The 20,678-nt window shown below is 37.7% G+C and overlaps 1 protein-coding gene across 3 annotated transcripts in view; it reads left to right on the top strand.

Moving 5' to 3' along the window:
- PAK7 (p21 protein (Cdc42/Rac)-activated kinase 7) overlaps positions 1-20,678 on the top strand; it is a 319,541-nt gene that overhangs the window by 42,013 nt on the left and 256,850 nt on the right. The window contains exon 2 of one of the 3 annotated variants that reach the window (XM_011948857.1): positions 19,434-19,582. The exons of the other annotated variants lie outside the window; for them this stretch is intronic. The gene's annotated coding sequence lies outside the window, so the exon portion shown is untranslated. The remainder of the gene's footprint in view (positions 1-19,433; positions 19,583-20,678) is intronic. 3 annotated transcript variants of the gene reach the window in all.

Here is a 20,678-nt window from a genome sequence, read left to right as displayed (position 1 = left end):
TAAGAGTTAGATAGCTTTAGCTTTTACTTTTCGGTCTTTGATCTATTTATAGTTAAATTTTGTATATTGTGTGAGGTGATATGGTCAAATTTATTATTTTATATGTGGATGTTTAGTTGTCTCAGCACCATTTGTTGAAAATATGATATTTTTCCCTATGTATTGTCCTGGCATCTTTGTCATAAATCAACTGACCATAGATGTATGCATTTTTCTTGACCTCTTAGTTTTATTTCATTGATGTATATGTGTATCCTCTGTGCCTGATTTGAAAGATTACTTGAAGCATCTACATGGCTGATTTTGGAGAGTCCGTAAGTCTGAAAAGACATTTGATAATATGTATTTTATCATAAGCACTACCATGTGACTCTGGGGTCAATATTGAGAAACTAGGACAGCACCTCTCAGACTTCAATGAACATACAGATCACTGGAGCTCTTGTTAAAATGTAAATTCTGATACAGCAAGTCTGAATTGGGGCCTGACATTCTACATTTCTAACAAGTTCTCGGGTAATGATGATGATCCACAGACTACACTGTTGGTGGCAAGGGGCTAGGACCACCACAGCATGATCCTAGGCCTTTCAGGTGGGCCTCTGGAGGAATCACTAGGCTTAAATGAATATTTGAATTTTTTTCCCATGTTAGTTATTGCCATTATTTACTTTTATACCACCAAGATAACAAACTTCTCCAGCTCATATATGGTACCTTACATACCTGATTTGAGGGGATGAGTTTTTGAAAAGGCCTTAGGATTTTATTTCTGGATTTACAGAAAAGGACATGGAGTTAGTAGTGCTTGATGGAAAAATGAATTCACTGGATTCTAATAATTTTCTCACTTGTTTAAATGCTACTTTTTTCCAGAAGAGGTATATTAGCAGTTTATTTTTCTCTTACAATGATACTTTAATGCAGATACGTAATTGCATCATGTTTGCCTAAAAATTGGTTTAGATAAATCACAAGTGCCAGGTTACATCAACTTTTCCAACATCCACTTGATCTACCTTTATTTCAAAGGTTTGTTTAGAAGGCTGACATGTTCTTAGACTCCTCTTTTTCTGCTGTTTGCTTTCAGCAAGTCATTCCAATTATTTGCATATAGAATATCTCCATTTTCACATAGGGACCCCTTATTTGTCCCTATATTCTCTCAGGAAAACTGCTATTTCTCAAGTACTTTGGTAGAGGATTGCCCTTTATAGTTCTCAAATGTGCGCTCGGATGTGCCCTTGCATATCCTTCCACGCTTTCTGGACTTGGCATAGTAAGTGGTCATTGATTTTCCGTTCAAGGGGTTTTGTAGTTTCAGGCAACTGCAGCTGTTAATTCTGGATGTCAATTTCTGGTAAACCTACATTTTTAAAATGAGCTGCTCTTGTGCAGTGTTTGCTTTCATAATGCTAGCCATGTTCTGAGTTACAAGCACTTGCTTTGTTTGCTTGTTTTTGTCCTTAATTGTTTTCTAAACATTTCCGGAAGCTTGGGTGTTCTTCAAATGATAGTATCTTAAAATTAGTGGTGATTTTCTGACTCAAAATATTTTTGGTGCAGTAACTTAGTGGCTCTCCCTTTAGCTTGTATTTGAGGCATGGTTTAGAGCTTTCTTTAAAAATTTGTACTAAATAGTGTTTTTACTATTAGTAATTCATATATATATACACACACACATACACACACACACACACACACACACACACACACACATATATATATATATGTACAAAAGGGAATAAAATGAAAATTAACCCCATTTCTAGTTCCATTCCTTCTATTGGTTGCCCCTTAGCTTTAAGCAATATTTTCGCATCTCTGTTTGTTGATTGATGCAGCCTCTTCTTCAACTACTCCTAAAAATGAGGGATGCAGAACAATCACATCTCCTAACTTTCCCACCCCTCTCCAATGCCGTTTTTCTCTACTTCCTGAGGTTATATTTTTCTTCCTTGTGATTTTAAAGTATGTGCTTACATTTTTTTCAAAGAGTTTCAAAATTATTTAATTATTTGAATGGGAAACATTCATATTCAAAACAATCAAAAATCAAATCACAAAAATGTATGCAGCAAGTCTCTTTACCTCTCTATGTATGAAGTTACTCCCTCCAACAGATAACCAATGGGAATTATTTCTGGGGTTCCCTTCCAGATGCTTTCAATGCATAGGAAAGCAGATGTGTGTGCACACTAGCTCCCTTCTCCCATATTTATAAAATGTCTGTGTTTATCATTGTTCATATGCCCTTCCAGTCATCTTGCCCTCACTGTCTCTTCTTCCAATCACTGCAATGACCACTAGCCCATTAAGACCTCCAGCCATTGTCTCATGAGTACAACCTAGCTAACCTCACATGATGCCTAAGCCATATGCCCCTTGCCTCCTGCCCCAGATTGTCCTTGTTTCTAGCCAAAGCATGGGACACCATGAGATCCCACTTTTTGCCCACAAATGCACAACCCAGAAGTATGAGTTCATGCCCTATTGGGCTAATCTTTGACCCAAGGGAAACAAAAGCTGGTTAAAAAAATTATTTCTCTTTTACTTCCCCAAACTGACTGTCCTAAGAAGCACTTCTTATGGATTCTCAGAAGATGGTTCTATATGATCAAGCAAAATCAGCCACCTTCATTGGTGGCCAGCACCATAAAGCATTTTTGTATTGACTCTGTTTGCTTTCTTGTTTTAGTTCCCCTGTCCCTCACTCTTGCTTCCTGAAACAGTACTCCCAGATAAAGTAGCAATACATGAACCTCTGTGCCCTTTTCCTAGTTACTTTTATATGTGGAATTAATTTTAATGTATCTCAAGCTATTTGGAATTGAGATAATTTAACTCATACTGGCCTTTCTTACTAGAACGAATTAATAAATTTTTATACACTGAAATGTTAAATTATAATTCTTACCAATATCATATTTAATTAAAATAAATTTGAAATCATGATGAAGATGGAGATAGGAAGAAAAATTTTAGTTTTTCTAGTTGGCAGAAATAGTTTACCTGATTATATTATATATTCTATAAATATAAAAGTCTATTAAAATCTATTAAAAGCTCCATACGAACAGAAGATTTATATGTATAAGTGTATGTGTGTGTATATATAATATAATATATATATATATATAGTTTTAAGTCTCACAGTTCCATAAGAACAGAAGATTTCTAGGCAAAGCAAATTTCTAGACAAACTTCTTAGACAGTTTCTTAGTCACCTGGAAAAAAAAATCTATGAAACAGTTCTATAAGAACCAGATTTAAATATATTTATATCTATATAAATTTTTTGACATTGAAGGAATTAGCTGTGTGTGCTATGCCTAATATTTTCCCCCATGGCTAGTAAATATTTATAGATAGTGTCCCTTTTCTCCTTCTAGGTTGCAGTGAAGGAAAGAGTGACCCACTAAATTACTCCAGCCATGACTTGAAAAAGTTCCATGGGAGGTTTTCATGATGTGTTTTCTCATAGGGACAGCAGTAATATTAAAGTAGGAAACCTCTATGTCTTATTCTTTACTGATTCCATATCTCACTGTAAAAATAAAAGCACGTAAGAGTAAACTGGAGGACTAGATATCACCCTTAACTTACCTGAACTATTATTAGCAGACTTTTGAAGCTCTCCTGCAATCTTTGAATTTTTGGAAGATGCCTTTGTATTTATTTCTTTCACTAGTTAGCTTCTGCAGTGCATCTTAGCTCTCAATGGTGTCTGTCCATCTGGAGCTGGGAATGTGATGGAGAATCTCTAACTCCTTAGTTGGGGGAGCTTTGCAGATGAGAGAGGCCAGTCAGTCGTGTTTGTGATGTTGGGTTAATCTCTTTAGGAAAAGAGCAGGCTGGCAGCAGGTTGATGTTTGCAACTTTGATTTACTCCTTGGAAATTAGATTGTGGAGGTAGCAAGGGTTGTTAGGCCATAATCAGTCATTTCTTCAGCCATGGAGAAGTTGGAAGTAAATCTACCAAAAGAGTCACAATGAACTGCATTATTGTAAATTCAAACAGTAGTACCAGTGTTACATGTTAATTTTTTTACTTATTGGTAATATTTATCATTCTGTCAAAACTCATCCTGCTGCAAGAATGTTGGGAACTGAAAGGTCTCTAAGTACATTCTTCTTGTCATCCCATAAGCATGAAGTTCATATAGATGTTAAATGCCACAATCAATGGTCATAAATTTAAAAGATGTTTTGATAGTGGTTAGCTAATAAAGTCAAAGTTTAACAAACAAAAGTGACCTTTAACTCTATGCTTGAAGCTAAATGAAAATATCAAATCATTTGGTTGGAAAAACAAGCTATGATAGAAATTTCAATAGGAAAAACAGATAAAGTGAGTTATCTCTATGAAAATGAAGCTTAGAACCCTCAAAGCATCATGAATCTCAAAGTTAGAGAAGAAGGTAAAGATTGTTGTTCTAGTGCTCAGCTAATATCATTCAACCTTTGCTAAGAAGCCTAAAGGACTAGCGAAGACAGTTCTACTTTATTAGGAAGGGTTTTTATAGATTGTAATAAAACTTGTCTTCTTATAAATTCTACCCTTGAATCTTTTAAAAAATTATGATGATGAAGACTACACTATCTTTCATTTGTCAACTATTCAGATCTTCCTTCCTTCCTTCCTTCCTTCCTTCCTTCCTTCCTTCCTTCCTTCCTTTGACAGAGTCTCACTCTATTACAGGCTGGAGTGCAATGGCATGGTCTCAGCTTACAACAATCTCCACTTCCTGGGCTCAAGCAATCCTCCCACCTCAGCCTCCAGAGTAGCTGGGACTACACTATCTTTCATTTGTCATCTATTCCTTCCTTCCTTCCTTCCTTCCTTCCTTCCTTCCTTCCTTCCTTCCTTCCTTCCTTTGACAGAGTCTCACTCTATTACAGGCTGGAGTGCAATGGCATGGTCTCAGCTTACAACAATCTCCACTTCCTGGGCTCAAGCAATCCTCCCACCTCAGCCTCCAGAGTAGCTGGGACTATAGGCGCACACCACCACACTCAGCTAATGTAAAGTTATTTTTGTAACAGATATTTCTTTATGGGTGTCAGGCTACTCTCTCATTTCTTTATTCTTTTCCTTTCACAAAAGTCTATATTCTAGGCCAAATGCTCCCAAAACATTCAACTATACCTCATGTTCAGTGGCTGCAGAAAGGCACATTATCCTTACAGTAGAATTTTAGATTATAAATCTCTGTCTCACACTGTGGTATCCAGAACTGAATATAAGACCCACAGAAATCTTCCCAGGACAGAACTGAGTGGAAATATCACTGATATTCAACCACACACACATTCTTATTAATGGAGCTATAATCATACCATTGACTTGTTTCATGTTGCAGTTAAAACCCTTCTGGTCCTTTTCTTACATGTTGTTGAGAAGTAGCTCTATCCTTTTCACGTACATTTCATTTTAGGGACATAAGTTCAATAAAAGATAAACAAACAAATAACAACACAAAAACAACCCAAAGATACCATTGTCACCTATTAAGTGTATAGCAGTGAAAAAAATTGTTGAGTAAGCATATATTACAGTGGACGTCTTTTGCCCTATGGATGACTTTGTGAAGTGTTTGGAAGGCCATTGTGCAACGTGTATTACAGTTTAAACTTGCACACCTTTTGTTCAAGAATCAAACTTTTTAGAATGTATTTTTCTAAAAGTGGCTGAGATATCCATAAAGGATGCCTTCACTACTTATCTAGTTTTTATTCCATGGATCATCAGTATAATCATGGTCTTGCAAATACTTTTTAATTCTTTCCTTTCTCTCCCACCTTTGTGTTTATGCAAAGCTCTCCCTAGATTTATGATTCTCAAACGTTTAAGATCATCAGAATCACTTAAATGGTGAATCTTGTTGAAAAATATTGCTGTGTCCTATACCCAGGTATTCTAATATTAGTAGATCTGGGGTGGGGCCCAAGAATTACCATTTTTAGTAATTTATCAGCTGAGGCTGATGCTGCTGGTCCGGTGACCATGCTTTGAGAACCATTGTCCTTAATGAACCTAGCCACTCATGATTGTTGCTTGCAAGAGTCACTTGGCAGACTCATCTCGCTACAAATTCACGAGCCCCAAATTTAAATGGACATAAAACACTACCCATAAATTCTAGCAAGCTACTTTTTCCATTGTCTGTATAGAATTTTAGATCTCGCCTTTCCTCTTCAAACTTACCTGTTCTTCTCACATGCACTAATTACACGGCTTTAAGCTGATGACTTGCCTCATGCTTTTTTGAGAAAACAGAAACCACCAGAGGGAAGATTCCTGACATCTTCTTATCACAAATGTGTAAATCAGCTGGTGTCTGAATCCTGTTTTCTCCTTCTTCCTCTTTTTTCCTGGAGAAAATCAAAGGCCAGCCCTGTACTTTGAATCCCATACAGTCTAACCACTACATTCAGTAGTTTGCATGTTTATTCCCCTCTCACTATATTGAATTATTCCCATTAATATATAAATTTGCTCCAGGATTTCCCATCTTTACATTACACATGTAGCAATAACTATGAACCTTTTTTTTTTTTTGCCCCATAACTCATCCAGTTACTCTACTTTTTCTGCAACCTTGCAAAGTCAAACTTCTCCTAAGAATTGTCTTCCTATACTTTCTATTCCCTAATAACTGGTAAACCCATTCCAGTCTTGTTTTGGCTCCCGCATTGCCACTGAAGTAGATTTTCCTTTGGTCTCCCAACCTCTCAGTCTGACAGAATTCTTAGTCCTCCTCTGTGTAACATATGCCACAGCTAATAGTTCTACTGACTTCTTTTCCAGAACAGCCTTCTCTAAATGGTCTCCACAGATTGGGGTACTTCTCCTCTCTCAACCTACTTTTCCCATGTATTCTTATTCATCTCTCTCTGGATGATATACAACCATTCATATACTGATGAATTCTTTATTTTATATCTAGCACAAAGCTTTATGCTGAGATCCAGACCCTAACATACACAGGTGCCTAATTGGCATCTCCACTTGGTTCTGCAAAAGGCAACCCAAAACTGACATATCCAAAGTGGAACTCTAAATTTCCTCATAACTCACTTCATCTCCTCTCCTTCTTCTCCCGTTTTAGAAAAAGGTGCTCCCTGGTTGCTAACAGTCTGGAAAGAGTAATTTAACAATTCCCCATCTCATCTGCTACATCGAATCTATCACCAAATTTTGACCATAGTCTTTGATCTTCCACACATTTCCATTTCCACTGCCCCCACTCTAGACCAAGCCCCACCACTGTCACTTCCCTGTTTCCTGTGATAACCCCAACAAGTTTCCTTGCTGGCTTTTCTCCAGTCCTTTTTTCCTGCAGCAGTAAGAGTGATCTTTCAAAAATGCAAATCTGATGGTCACCTTCACTTAGTAATTTCCTACTACATTTGGAATATAATTTAAACTTTTTATTTAGCATCTTACAAGATCTGTTAATCTTCCATCTCTCCAGCCTAGCCTTGGGATACATGCTGTATACAATAGCCATGTCCCTTGTCTTCCAATTTCCTGGAAGCAAAGTCTCTCATGGGGGCATTTGTGTCTGTTGTTCCCTTTGCTTTGATGCCTCCCATCTCTTTACAGCCTGGCTCTTTTTCATCTTTTAGTTCCCAAATTATTAGTTACATCCTCAGAGGGACCTTCCTACCCATCCAATAGAAGCTTCTTCTGTTGTTCCCTCTGTTGTTCTCCCTCATAATGCAAATTAATGTTTGAAATGATATGTTCATTTTTGCTTTTTTGCTTATCTGTCTCTTCTAGTAGATCTAAGAGTTCTTTAACTGTCTGAGGTTAGAGATCTTAGCTGATTTGTTAATGTCTATATTCTCAGTCTGGCTCATTGTATGGCACATGGTATTTGTTGGGGGATTGAATAATATTTATTAGAGCATTCCTTTTAACAGTATAAAATCAGGCTACAGTGTAAAGGTCCATCAGTTTAATGATTAACTTACAGGATGATCCATTATAAAGAAAGAAGTAAGTTTATATATGTTGATATGGACATATATTTAATAAATATTAAGTGGAAAAAAGCAAATTGCCAAGCCTTATATAGAATAATACCATTTGTTCTTAAGTGTATTTCCACATATATATCTGCATGCTGATGTTTCTTTGTCTTCCTCTCCCCCTCTGTGAGTTTCCAGGATTTCTACTGGGACTTCCTCCAGGTGATGGCAATACAGAGTGACAAGAATTTATTTTATTTTACTCTTTCTGAACTATTGGATTTTTTAATTTCTATAAGTTGCGTGTATTTCTTTTATAACATCCTCCTTTGAAAGCATAAAGATGTTTTAAAGTGTAGTACAAAACATTATGTGTGTTCATTCACTCTACAAATTTTATTCAACACCTACTATACACCGTGTACTGCTAGAAGATGCATATATAGTGAGATCCATTTACTGTATATAATTGGGTGTCTACAAAAGGTAATTTTATGAGGGTTTGTTTCTGGCAGTGGTGAGATTATGGTTGGATTTCATTGTGCCTTCTCATTTTCAAATTTTTGATGGTAAACATAACTTTGAAATTACAAAAGTTATTTTTAAAGACATTTAGATATTTATATGGAAAAATGCTCAATCATTTTAGAACAATTGACTTGGACAGGTGAATACTTATCAATTTAATGGAAAAAATAATTGTATAAATGCCTTTTGTATAGATGCAATTAGTAAAATATGTGTAGTACATATAGCTCAGAAAGTTTATAAATAGGTAGTTGTTTCCAGTAGGAAACAGGATACTCAATCTTTCTTTTCTTTGCTTACAGACTGATTTCTTCAACATGGCCTAGTAATGAGTTCCTCTTGGAAAATGAGTACCTAGGAGAGATTCAAGGTTCTGGTTAATGAATTAATACTTGTAACATATGCCTCAGGGTATTTATGGAAACCATGTATTGAATCCAGAAGGGCAAAACTCTCTGGGTGGTGGAAGCTGACTTGTAAGCAGTGTGTGTTGAGAGGAGTCCTAGGGGATAGAGACTGTCATAGCTTCATGGGAAAAAAAATTAAAATGTGCTGTAGGAAAGGGAATGAGAGTGAGAAGAAAAGCTGTCCAGGGAATCTCATATACTGAAGGTGTGGTTTTTCTTTCATTGAATGTATGATACTTGAAGGAACAAATAAAGATAATATCAGATTTGAGAACTGTTGCCTTAAACAATAGATTAAATGCTGACTTTCTGCAAATATCTTTATGATCAACTTTTCAAAAACAGGCAAACTCAATGTGCCTATGTTTTTTCCTCTGGTTTCTTAATTCCTTGATGTTCTCATTTCCAGTGACCTTTTTATACCCTCCCAAGGTTACATGTTGTATGCTATTGTAACCAGAAGTACCACCACGTCCAACATCACAGTGCATAAGTACTGCTCTCTGACTAAATGTTCTAACTCACCTGCTTATTTTCTCCTATGAACAACATTTCTTCTTCATCAAGACCACAGCCTGCTAACCCACATTTTCTCTCTGTTCTTTAACCTTGTCCTATTAGTCTTCATTGCTTATGCAGAGAGATTCAATGATTTACATCCATTTTCTAGCTCCTCCATCAATTCTTGTCTTTTTTGCTTGTTTTAAATTTTTTAATTTTTTTCTTTAAGTTCTGAGATACATGTGCAGAACGTGCAGGTTTGTTACATAGGTATATGTGTGCCGTAGTGGTTTGCTGCACCTATCAACCTGTCATCTAGGTTTTAAGCCCCACATGCATTAGCTATTTGTCCTAATGCTCTCCCTCCCCTTACCCCCACCTCCCACATGTCCCAGTGTGTGATGTTCCCCTCCCTGTGTCAATGTGTTCTCATTGTTCAGCTCCCCCTTATGAGTGAGAACATGCAGTGTTTGCTTTTCTGTTCTTGTGTTAGTTCGTTGAGAATGATGGCTTCCAGCTTCATCCATGTCCCTGCAAAGGACATGATCTCATTCATTTTTATGGCTGCATAGTATTCCATGGTATATATGTGCCACATTTTCTTTATCCAATCTACCATTGATGGGCATCTGGGTTGGTTCCAAGTCTTTGCTATTGTGAATAGTACTGCAGTATACCTACATGTGCATGTGTCTTTCTAGTAGAATGATTTATAACCCTTTGGGTATATACCCAGTAATGGTATTGCTGAGTCAAATGGTTCTAGATCCTTAAGGAATCACCACACTGTCTTCCACAATGGTTGAACTGATTTACACTCCCATTAACAGTGTAAAAGTGTTCCTATTTCTCCACTACCTCGCCAACATCTATTGTTTCCTGACTTTTTAATAATCGCCATTCTGACTGGCATGAGATGGTATCTCATTGTGGTTTTGATTTGCATTTCTCTAATGATCAGTGATGATGAGTTTTTTTTCATATGTTTGTTGGCCACATAAATGTCTTCTTTTGAGAAGGGTCTGTTCAAACAACCCCATCAAAAAGTGGGCAAAGGATATGAATTCTTGTCTCTTTCTCCCTCTGGAACTTGTTTCATAATTCTAGAACACTCTGAGTCAGCTCTCTTTCTACCTTAACTGACCAACCTATAGGTAACCTATTGGTGTAGGTAGCCTGCCCAGTGTGCTACTTTGTAACAGCATACATTGATACTATTTACAAAATTTTATCTTTTAAAAATATGTATATGTTTACCAATTTGTTTTGTACTTCTGCTATGAAACAGTGAGATTCATAAAGTCAATAATATAGTTCATGTCCCCAGGAAGTTAGCACAGTATCTTTTGCAGTGTGGATGCTTAAATGATGGGTGAATAAATGAATAAAGTCAGCTCCAAAGAAAGAACTGAGAGGTAGAGGGAGTGACCAGTGTATTGATATGATGCATAAACTCTTCTGCCCACATGGGAAAAAGATGGCATCCTGGTTGTGCTGTGCAATTGATGAGTCACTACCAGTTATTAGAAAAAACCATTCCCTTCAAGTTTTCAAGGTATTCTGCTGAGGCAGTGGAGTGAGCTTGACTTAGTCCCTTTTCTCTAAATGAGCATCATCTCAGTTGCCTGCCTGTCTGCCTGCCTGTTCGCTTTTTGCCAGAAGGTTTGATTGATTGAGTCATATCCTTGCTTCATTCCTAGAAGGATTCCAGGTGCCAACTTCCACTTGATCCGAGGTTAAATATACCTCCTGTAACCTAGGAGTCTCTCAGTCTTGCTTTCTGCTGCTGGAGAATACTACCATAACATGTAGTAAAATATAAATGGAATATCAGTCATCTCTGAAATGGTAATATATTCTCCAGCTTTCTATTCAAATATTTTTCTTTGAGCTTGTTTCTTTGGGGTCTGTCGTTAGATATTCTCAAAAGGATTGCCTCCACTTATGTTTCTTGAAAATTAAATTGTAGATGTGTTCAGACATGTGTCTGCCATAAGTTACTGTCCCGCTTAAAAAGTTCCTGGCAATTTTTGGATACTTCCTCATGTGAAAATAATTCCTGATACTGTCATGGACCGGGGAGTATAATTCCTGCAAACAGCGCTTCTGAAAAGCACTTGGCTCATGGCTGTGTTGTAGAACTATTATGACTTCTTGACATAAAGTATGTTTTCAATTTATAGGCCAGGGCCAGAGATTTGCTTACTATGATTACCAAACTTCTCCCACAACCCTTTGACATGGTGTCTTAGATTGTATGACTTCCTGCTTCTGGTTTCCTTTAGTGAGAGATAGTTACTTGGAATGATCCTTAAATATTCAACACATCTTCATTGATTTCCCCTGCTAATATGAAGGTGTTAAAAACATTTTCTTTTTACATTGTTAGTTCACTTATTTATTTATCCGCCTAATAAATGAGTATAGCATGCACTGCATACAGTGGGGAGCAAAATAGTCATTGAGTCACCCCTCAAGATGCTTACAGTCTGGTAGGGGGAAAGGCAGGCAGTAAATAAGAACAATGATGTGGCAGAAGTTCGTAGATCAGGAGGGAAGAGTGTGTTCTATCTGTGAAGGAGGTACAGATAGAAGAAATTCCATAAATGGGGTTTCACATGGATTTAGTTCTTAAAGACAAAGTCTTGCAAAGCCATGGGAGGAAACCACTCCAGCTGGAGTCAGCAGTTTGAGTGAAGCCCTGGAGGTGTGACCCAATCAATAAGGAGGCATCCTTGGGACTGACTGTTGTCTCTATGAAGCTCATGGGTCACCTACCAGATGCCTTTTTAAAGCTGTCTTTCTTTGTCTTATCACCAGCCCATTGGCCTTAGCTATAAAGCAGATTTATGTAAAGTAATTATAATAGAGCAGTTTGGTTTAGGCACCAGTGTGCTGTTTGAGCTGTATTTTCTAAAAAGATTGGTGGATCACCAGTGCCTGAATTATTTACCGCTCTCGTTGAGAGTCAGGTCCAAATTCAGCCTGATGCACAGGTGGGAAAAAGAAGGACTCAGTGGTCAGAGAAAAGTCATCAGAGAGATGAAGGGGCCAGCACTTGGAAGTCTTACATAGGTCAAGCAGACATTGTCGGAGGAGGGGGTGGATGTGACACATGACACACACCTGCCCTGTCGGCACTTGTCAGAAAGGCAGGAATCCAAGTTGTGCCTAAGGTCCTGCTTTAGGTGAGTGGGTGAGTGTTGGGTCTTTTCCTACAACTTCAAATGGAAGAGAAAGTGGAACATGTGTGTGAGGAGTCAAGGAGTTCAACTGTAGACAGACATGTGGACTGTGAGGTGCCCAAAGGAGCCCTGCTAGGTCTTTCCAGGAAGCAGGGATTTTGAAGTGTATGCCCAGGGCTTAAAGGTGATGTCTAGACTAGAACTTAACATTTCTAAGTCATCTACAAATGAGTTGTGACTAAAGGTGGTGAATGAATATGCTACACAGTGAGAAAAGAAAGGTGAGAGAATGATGCTGAATATTGGACTTTACTGCCATGTAAGGAGAAGGCAAATGAAACAGGGACTGAAAACTGATGTCTATGAAGTAGGAGCAGAAACAGGAGAAGGAAGGTCATGGAAGCCAGGGAATGCAACCCATTCCCAACACCCATTCCCAGTGCTGTGGAGAGACCATGGAAGAGGAAGACCAGATCCCATTACAGAATGGATGGTACAGAGTGAGATATCTCCACAAGTGCCTAGTACCTTTCCCCTTTCATCATTTTTTTTTTGTTCAAGATCAAACTATACAATAACCGAATTCAGCTGGGTGCAGTGGCTCACACCTGCAATCCCAACACTTTGGGAGGCCGAGATGGGAGGATCGCTTGAGGCCATAAGTTTGATACCAACCTAGGAAACCTAAAGAGACCCTGTCTTCGAAAAATAAAAAAAATTAGGTGTTGTGGTGTGCACCTGTAGTCCCAGCTACTAAGGATGCTGAGGTGGGAGGATCACTTGAGCCCAGGAGTTGGATGCTGCAGTGAGCTATGACCACATCACTGTGCTACAATCTGGTCAACAGAGTTAGACCCGGTCTGTAACATAATAAAAATAAAATTCAACTCTTTATAAGCTGGCTTTTTTAAAGAGATCATTTTACCTTTGTGTAATGTCCCCAGCCCAAACTTTCTATCCTCCCATTGCCCTGGGCCTTCGAATAGTTTTCCCTCTCCCCTCTTTTCCTCTTTTCATGTGTTATCTCAAAATTTAACTTTTCTGGGGCCCCTTTATACCATTTGCTCTCTGACAAGCAAACAAATTTGATTAATTTGTTTACATAAGATGCTATAGCTTAATAATGGCATAGTGTGTCTTCGGCACCAATAAGATTTGTATTGTACTTGATTCTGAAAGCCTTGAGATAAAACAGTAGATTGCGGGAACTTCAAACACAATAGTAGGACCTGTAGGGGAAGTTTTAGAGGTATAGCTTGCTTTGCCTCTGCATAAAGCAGGCTCTTTGGGCTGTCATGGAAAAGCTGTATGGGAAATGGGGTAGACGATGCCGGAGAATGAAACTCCTTAAACTAAACTCTGCAAGCTCCCTCCTCAATGTCTTCAAGTATTTGCTCATTCATTTGCTTGCAGCTGACCATAAAAAGGCCCCTCCTTTCCTGACCTGCATTAGCATCTTTCTGCAGTCCCCTGTGGTTAGAATTAGGGGGAAATGAGCCACTTCATCTTGTTGGTATCATTCCTGGGGCAATTTTTGACTGATGCCAACCCATATGGTGATCAAGAGTGACTTTGTAACAATCACTGGAGGTTAAGGGAGAAGGGATGCTTTATTTCAGCTTCTCCTAGAATGTCAGCAAGAAATTCAGGAGACAGTTTTTCTCCCCCCAAACTCCTGGTCTTTCTCATCTTCCCCAGACCATCATATGTGGAACCAGGGAAAAGGATCCAGATGTGGAACCAGCAATGTCCACTAAGTGTCGTGGACCCTTCCTGGTCTGAGATAGGTCTAGCTTGTAGTGCTCTTGAGGTCACCTCTAATACTGACTCTTAATAATGGAAAAAGTAAAAACTGTATATAAGCAATGTTTTTAGAAAAATTAGAAAAGAATGACTGAAGGGAAACTTTATTTTTTTTCATTGAAATAAATGAGAGTTTAAGTGAGTTTTTAAACTTAACGTATAAATGCTGACACCTTGAAGAGCTGAGCCTAGTTTTTCAGTTTGAATTGTGAGGGCATCTGGTGTGTGTTCTGAAAGGAAGAGCAGTTTGATAGCCATCTGTCCCCAAGAAAAACGCAGCCTTGGAAGTAAGCTGAAACAAGAATGACACCTGCTTAAGCTAAGAGTTGTGAATAAGACATAACTTCTGTTACATACAGTATTTTGTAAAGAAGAAAGAAAGCACACCAAGTAGAGATCTTACAGAAACTTTCAGATGTACTTGAGTCACCAAGGGCTTGCCTTCATGGCAGCCAGTACAAACTTCTACAAATAATTTATTTACCCCAAATGGCATACTGAGATCTTCCCACAGAGCTCAACTAGGAACCGTCTTTGCACATTCCAGTGGAGGGAGGGGCTTCTATCTTCCATTGGGTGTATCTTTGCAAGTAAACCGAGACATCTTTGTGGATAGTGACTGGTCTTTATTCACCTGCATACCTTGTACATCCATAGTGTGTGTTTGATGGTTGTTGAAAGCTCTAAGACCTGAAATTCACCAACATGGCTGTGTTTCCAGCTGCTTTGCTCAAGGTAAGTTTTACCCCCAGTGGGTTTAAATACTGGGCTCTCTGCTTCATGGAAGTGGGGGGTGAAACTCTAGGATTAAGTTGAATCTTGGAACCCCTTTGTTATCCAAGACAAGAAGAATAGGAAGAGGGTCTTTCTGTGACCAATAGAGTTATAGATAAAATTGTGTCCACATATCCAGTTTCAACAAACATGAAAGTACAACAGTGGCTTGGATATGACCAGAAAATACAAAAAGACAAGGCACTGTATGTGATGCTGTTTTTCGCAAGGTAGTAAGCAGGTGTATCTCTGCTCTTCATCTGCCAAACAATACCTTTTATACAAGAGATTTTATCTTCCAATTCTAACACTGTAGGGCTTCTCTCCTGTTTTCATCATATTCCCTCTTTGGAATTTAATACAGTTGAAGAGGGTTAGCAGTTTAGAATCTGGGTGGTAATGGGGATGAATTTCATCCTGACCTCAATTTAAAGCTTATCTGGATCTGTAATGATTTGAGTATGTGCCCTGACAAGTTTCTGGAAACCTGTCAGAATGAGGTATCAGTAAAGACACCGGGCCTCTAGTGTGACCAAACATTCATCAGTGGTAGGTTATTGCCTTTTTACTGGAGACACATTTGCTATGGTTTCCTGGTTGAGACATCTGTGTATTTCTTAGTTTAACGTGTCTAGGATTTTCTGCACATTACCATTGAAGCTGTTACTATAGTCCTCTATGACCATCACTGGTACAAAATCTCATTGAGCAAAGTCAATGCTTTCTTTACTTTGTTTCTATTTAGAGAAAACAAAGAAAATATTGTGACTTTCCCCCCATCAATAGCACTAGCTTTTGTTTATTCAATTGCATATGTGTACACACATATACACACATAGACACACACACACACATACACACATGTGGGCTGGAGACAGCTACTTTTTAGCTATTATTAAAATTAAATTATGTAAACATACAATTAAATAAATTTTGTTATAAAACAAAGAAATAAACCCTCAAAAGTCACCAATTCTGCATTATTTTAATACATTTTACTATTATCTGGGATTATGTGGTTATTTTCATCTATTGTATCTGTATGGGGCAAATACTATACCATCGTGTCTACCGCAAATCTATTCCCAAATCTGCACTTAGCAGTACCAAGAATTTTTTTTGGAAAGCCGGTAGTTAAACATTTACCAGCACACCACTATAAATTTATACACACACACACACACACACATACACACGCATGTCCTTTTCATAGCCATGCAGAGTAAGCATCAGTTCTTCTATTTTATAGATGAAGAAACTTAGGCTTAGAGAGTTTAACTTACCCAAGAGACCACTCCCATGCTTTAGCTCTCCTACTCTAGAAATATAAAATAAGAAGCACAGGGAATGGTTAAGGATGACTGAAGTTGTATTGGGATAGGATTTAAAAGCAGAGGTTTGCTAGAAGTGAGAGCAAGAGAACCATGTGGAAATCTAGACAAGCACTCCAGGCACAGGGTACTGCCAGTGCAAAGACCTGGAGGTGGAATTGTCTTGCTGCTTCTAGGGATAGTAAGGGTACTATCGGAGTTGGAATAGAGAGAGGGAGAGGGAGAATAGGAAGAAGTGAGGCAAGTAGGGCATGACTGCTAACTACCTTTATGAAACCAGGCAAGTAACTTGACCCCTCTATGCCTTATTTCTCTTATCTGTAGAATGTTTCACTTCATGCCGTGGTAAGAGTATATGTGAATTTACTGTGCTTTAGGTAAGTTATTGTTACTAAAGCTAAACCATCACTGTTGCCCTACTAGTGCATAAATACAATTTTAAGGTAGAATAACTTTTTCTTGCCATCTTCAGCAGCTGTATGAGGAGTGATTCAGAAATACTTAAATTTATCCCTTGCAAGTACCTATTAGCCTATTTTGAATCTATTTAAAATCCACAGTGCAATGCAGTTTAAATTCATCTGGGATTAATAGGCCTTGCCTTTAGCTGTATTACTGATGGCATGATAGAATCCCAACAGGAAACTTTTGTGACATTTTTCAAACGTCCAGTCTGTTGGATTATACAAGACTAAAATTCTATATTTTGAAAACCCAGGTGTTCTGGTTTTGACAGTCATTACTTATTCACAAAACAGATTACCATATCTTCTTATCCACATATCAATTATATCAGTGTATCTTAGAGTATATTTAAATAATGGCATGGCATAGATATCATGAGTTTCTGTGGCTTTGATAACTTTCAGTTTCTTCTTAAATGGTGTGTTCCTTTTTCAAAATTGATCAGGCTGTACACTTAAGTTTCATTACTTTTCTGTATATGTGCTATACTGCATTTTTAATAAAAATTTTTCTTAAAAGAAATGAGTACGGCTTTGAGAAAGGGGAAAGTGTTTGCTCTTCTGGATCAAGGAAGCAAGGTACAAGATGAGATGAGGCCAGCGTTAGAATGAACATGGCATGTGTGTGTCACAGCCAGGACACAAATCATCCATGACATGTAAATATTTGTTGAGCACTTCCTGGGGATCAGTATGGAAGATACTGTGAACTGGGTACCCTAAAATCATTCTCAGCCTACTTCCTCCTCGAAAATTCAAATACTCAATTTCCCAGCCTCCCTTCCAGCTGGGCATGGGAATGTGAAGTTGTTGAATATGCTTCTAGAAAAGCCTCTTAAAAAGGGACACTCAAAGAATATACTTCTTAATTATTTTGTCTTTTGCTTTCTGCTTTCTTCATCCTGCTGGAATCAGGCTGTGATTCCTGGAAGCAGGTCAGCCATCTTTCAACCACAACATGACGAGCATCAGGACAAAGGCTTATGTACTAAGAATGGAGGATGGACAGATGGGAAGCGTGAAGCCCCCTAGAGCTGTGCTACTCATTGGTTGGGTGTCTGACTGATAGGCAAGTGGGGAGGGTCAAGGATATGTGGGTCAGTCTATTCTAGGACACTGCTTTTCTGACCTTGAGGCTACCCAAAAAATTGCCCTTTGGGAATTTTGACATCATCTACAGGCACGCCACTTTAACAATTATTTGTTTGTTTTGACATACTGGACATATTCTTGAAAGGGACAACACGTGATCAAATTAATCAAAGTTTTGTTGGTTGCCAGCTTTTTCAAAGTTACTAGCAGAAGATCTTCACAAATACAAACACTTTCCTATACCTTAGACATTTTTTCCCCTCTAAGATGGTAATCTTATGTCATCCTCATCTTTGAGCAGTTCTCTGTAAAATGAAACCTTTGCAACATTTCCATATCTGGAGATAATACCTTATCTTCACTTGGAGACTTGATAATTTTCCAAGGAGATACACTCAGAGGGAAATATAAGGAATGGAAAAAAATTTATTAACTTGAAAAGTTGGCAAAACAGATGTGCTGTGATTCTTTGAGTTGAGCTAGCACATTTCGTCATAGCCATTTTGAAATATAACATTAAAATTCTGTGCTCAATGTCCCTTGTCACCACACCTTTTGTTTCTGTTTGCATTTTGTTGTTGTAATCATACACATCATAAATGAGTATAACTAAGGCAAGTGATGATGTGTATGATAAAACATAGTCAATAATAATTTGCCACCTTTGGGGTGAAAAAGGATTTCCATCTGTGTAATAACTATGGAATAAATATTCTACATCCTTACCTAAAATAAAGTATTAATGTCAAGAATTCTTATGACGATCATAGGCTATAGACTAGGAAAATAGCCAGGGGTTATGATATTTGATTAAAGTTTTGACTTGATACATGTGTTTTAAAAGCCAAAAGACAGGGTGAAAATTGAATTGAATCTAGTATAATATGAAGACTTACTGAAATTATTGGAAAGGAGGTACTATATTAAAATAAAGAAAATGTCTTCCTTTGTGATTAAACTGCCATTTTGTTCAACGTGATACACATTTGATCCACCTATTTCTTTGCCTGTAAAGAGTAAGAGCTTAGGTAAGGCAGACTGTGAAATTCAAAGCCACAGTGTGGCTACATGTTTTTTGGCTTCTTCTCTTGTTTTTTCGCATGTGATCCTGCCTTTCACTTCACAGAGAATACGATCCATCTACGCCTGACGCCTTCCCTTCATCCTGCAATGAGGCTCCTATATTAATAATATCAAACCTCCTGCAAAAGTTTGATGCTTAGATCTCATGCATTCCTACCTGATCTAGGACTTGGCTTCTCCAACTGAACCCTACATTTTATTTGTATATTCAAAACATTTCTTTCTTGGCTTGTCCTCAACCCACAAATACTATTTACAAAGAAGATTTTTCTCTGCCTTTATCTACAGGTTTCTGTCTCCCAGTATAATCATATCCAGCCCCATGGCTCTTACTGGGGCCTCTAAAATGTTTATCACCAAATCTGTGTCTGCAGTTCCAACCTCTCCCCTGAGCATCAAAGCTGTATTTTCAACTTTTGCCGGATGCCCCTATCTGGGTAATATAATAAGCTGAATTTATTCAAATATATATTCAAAATGGAATTCATTTTACATCTTCCTCTTATCTTTGAAGCTACTTTCATCCCCAATCCTGTATCTCAGCAGTGGCAATCCTGTATCGTAGCAGTGGAAGCTAAACAAGTTCCCTCATCATATGGTAGAAGTACAACCAGAGCATCAAGAATAGTCCTTTTAATTAAATTTTAAGCCAGTAAAAACCTATTTTATCTATTCTGAGATTCCCATTATTTGGTTGTATCATTGTAGATTATTCAGAGGACACTGGCATTTGCTACTTAATTTTATTTTTTTTTTAATATTTAATGTGAATTAAATTACAGTCTCATGGTAGAATTGTAGTTAATTGATGTACCTTATTTCTTGCCAAGATTCTGTTTTAAACAATTTGATTAATGTATTGAATGGCATGAATACAAAACTTGGGTTGGTTAAAATAATTTTTACTGATGGAAGATTTTTAGCATGGTTAAATCTATTAAATGGGGAGGTAAGAGCTGTTTTGGCCTCCAGGATCTTTGAGAACGTCGTATTAAATGAGACACAATCACTGTTTCTATCTCTTCTTTCTTAACTTCCTGAGAGTTACAACGTTGTATTGCAAATTATAGATGGGATCATAGAATTAGAGAATTTAGACTTAAAAGTGTCACGTATTTTCAGCCTGTGTAATAAATATCATTAGGCATTATTTTAACACAATGTTCCGTAAAATATCTTTATAGGCGAAAACAAAACAGACAACTTTCCTGAGGGTGAAGTTAACCTTCTTGAGAGTTATTTAAGCAAAAATAGAATCGAATATGTTGAGATAGAGAGGTTCGTAGAGTTCCCTGCCTCCTTGGTTAGAATTGATGAAACAGAAATTCAGAACATCACACGGTGCTTAGAGGCCGAAATGGAAAAAAAGAATCTGGTGCCCAAATTCATACTTCAGGTAGGAGGCAAGCAGCTATCTGTACCTTAAATCATTCCCTGGATTGATTGATTGATTGATTGATAGATACACAGCAATACTTTAGTTGGATACATTATTTGGTGCCTCTTACATCAATACCCTGATGTTTTCCATTT

This window comes from Colobus angolensis, unplaced genomic scaffold, assembly GCF_000951035.1.
Source record: "Colobus angolensis palliatus isolate OR3802 unplaced genomic scaffold, Cang.pa_1.0 Scaffold285, whole genome shotgun sequence".
Taxonomy (NCBI): Eukaryota; Metazoa; Chordata; class Mammalia; order Primates; family Cercopithecidae; genus Colobus; species Colobus angolensis.
Note: the sequence above shows the minus strand (reverse complement) of the source record. Positions and strands in the feature narration are given on the sequence as shown.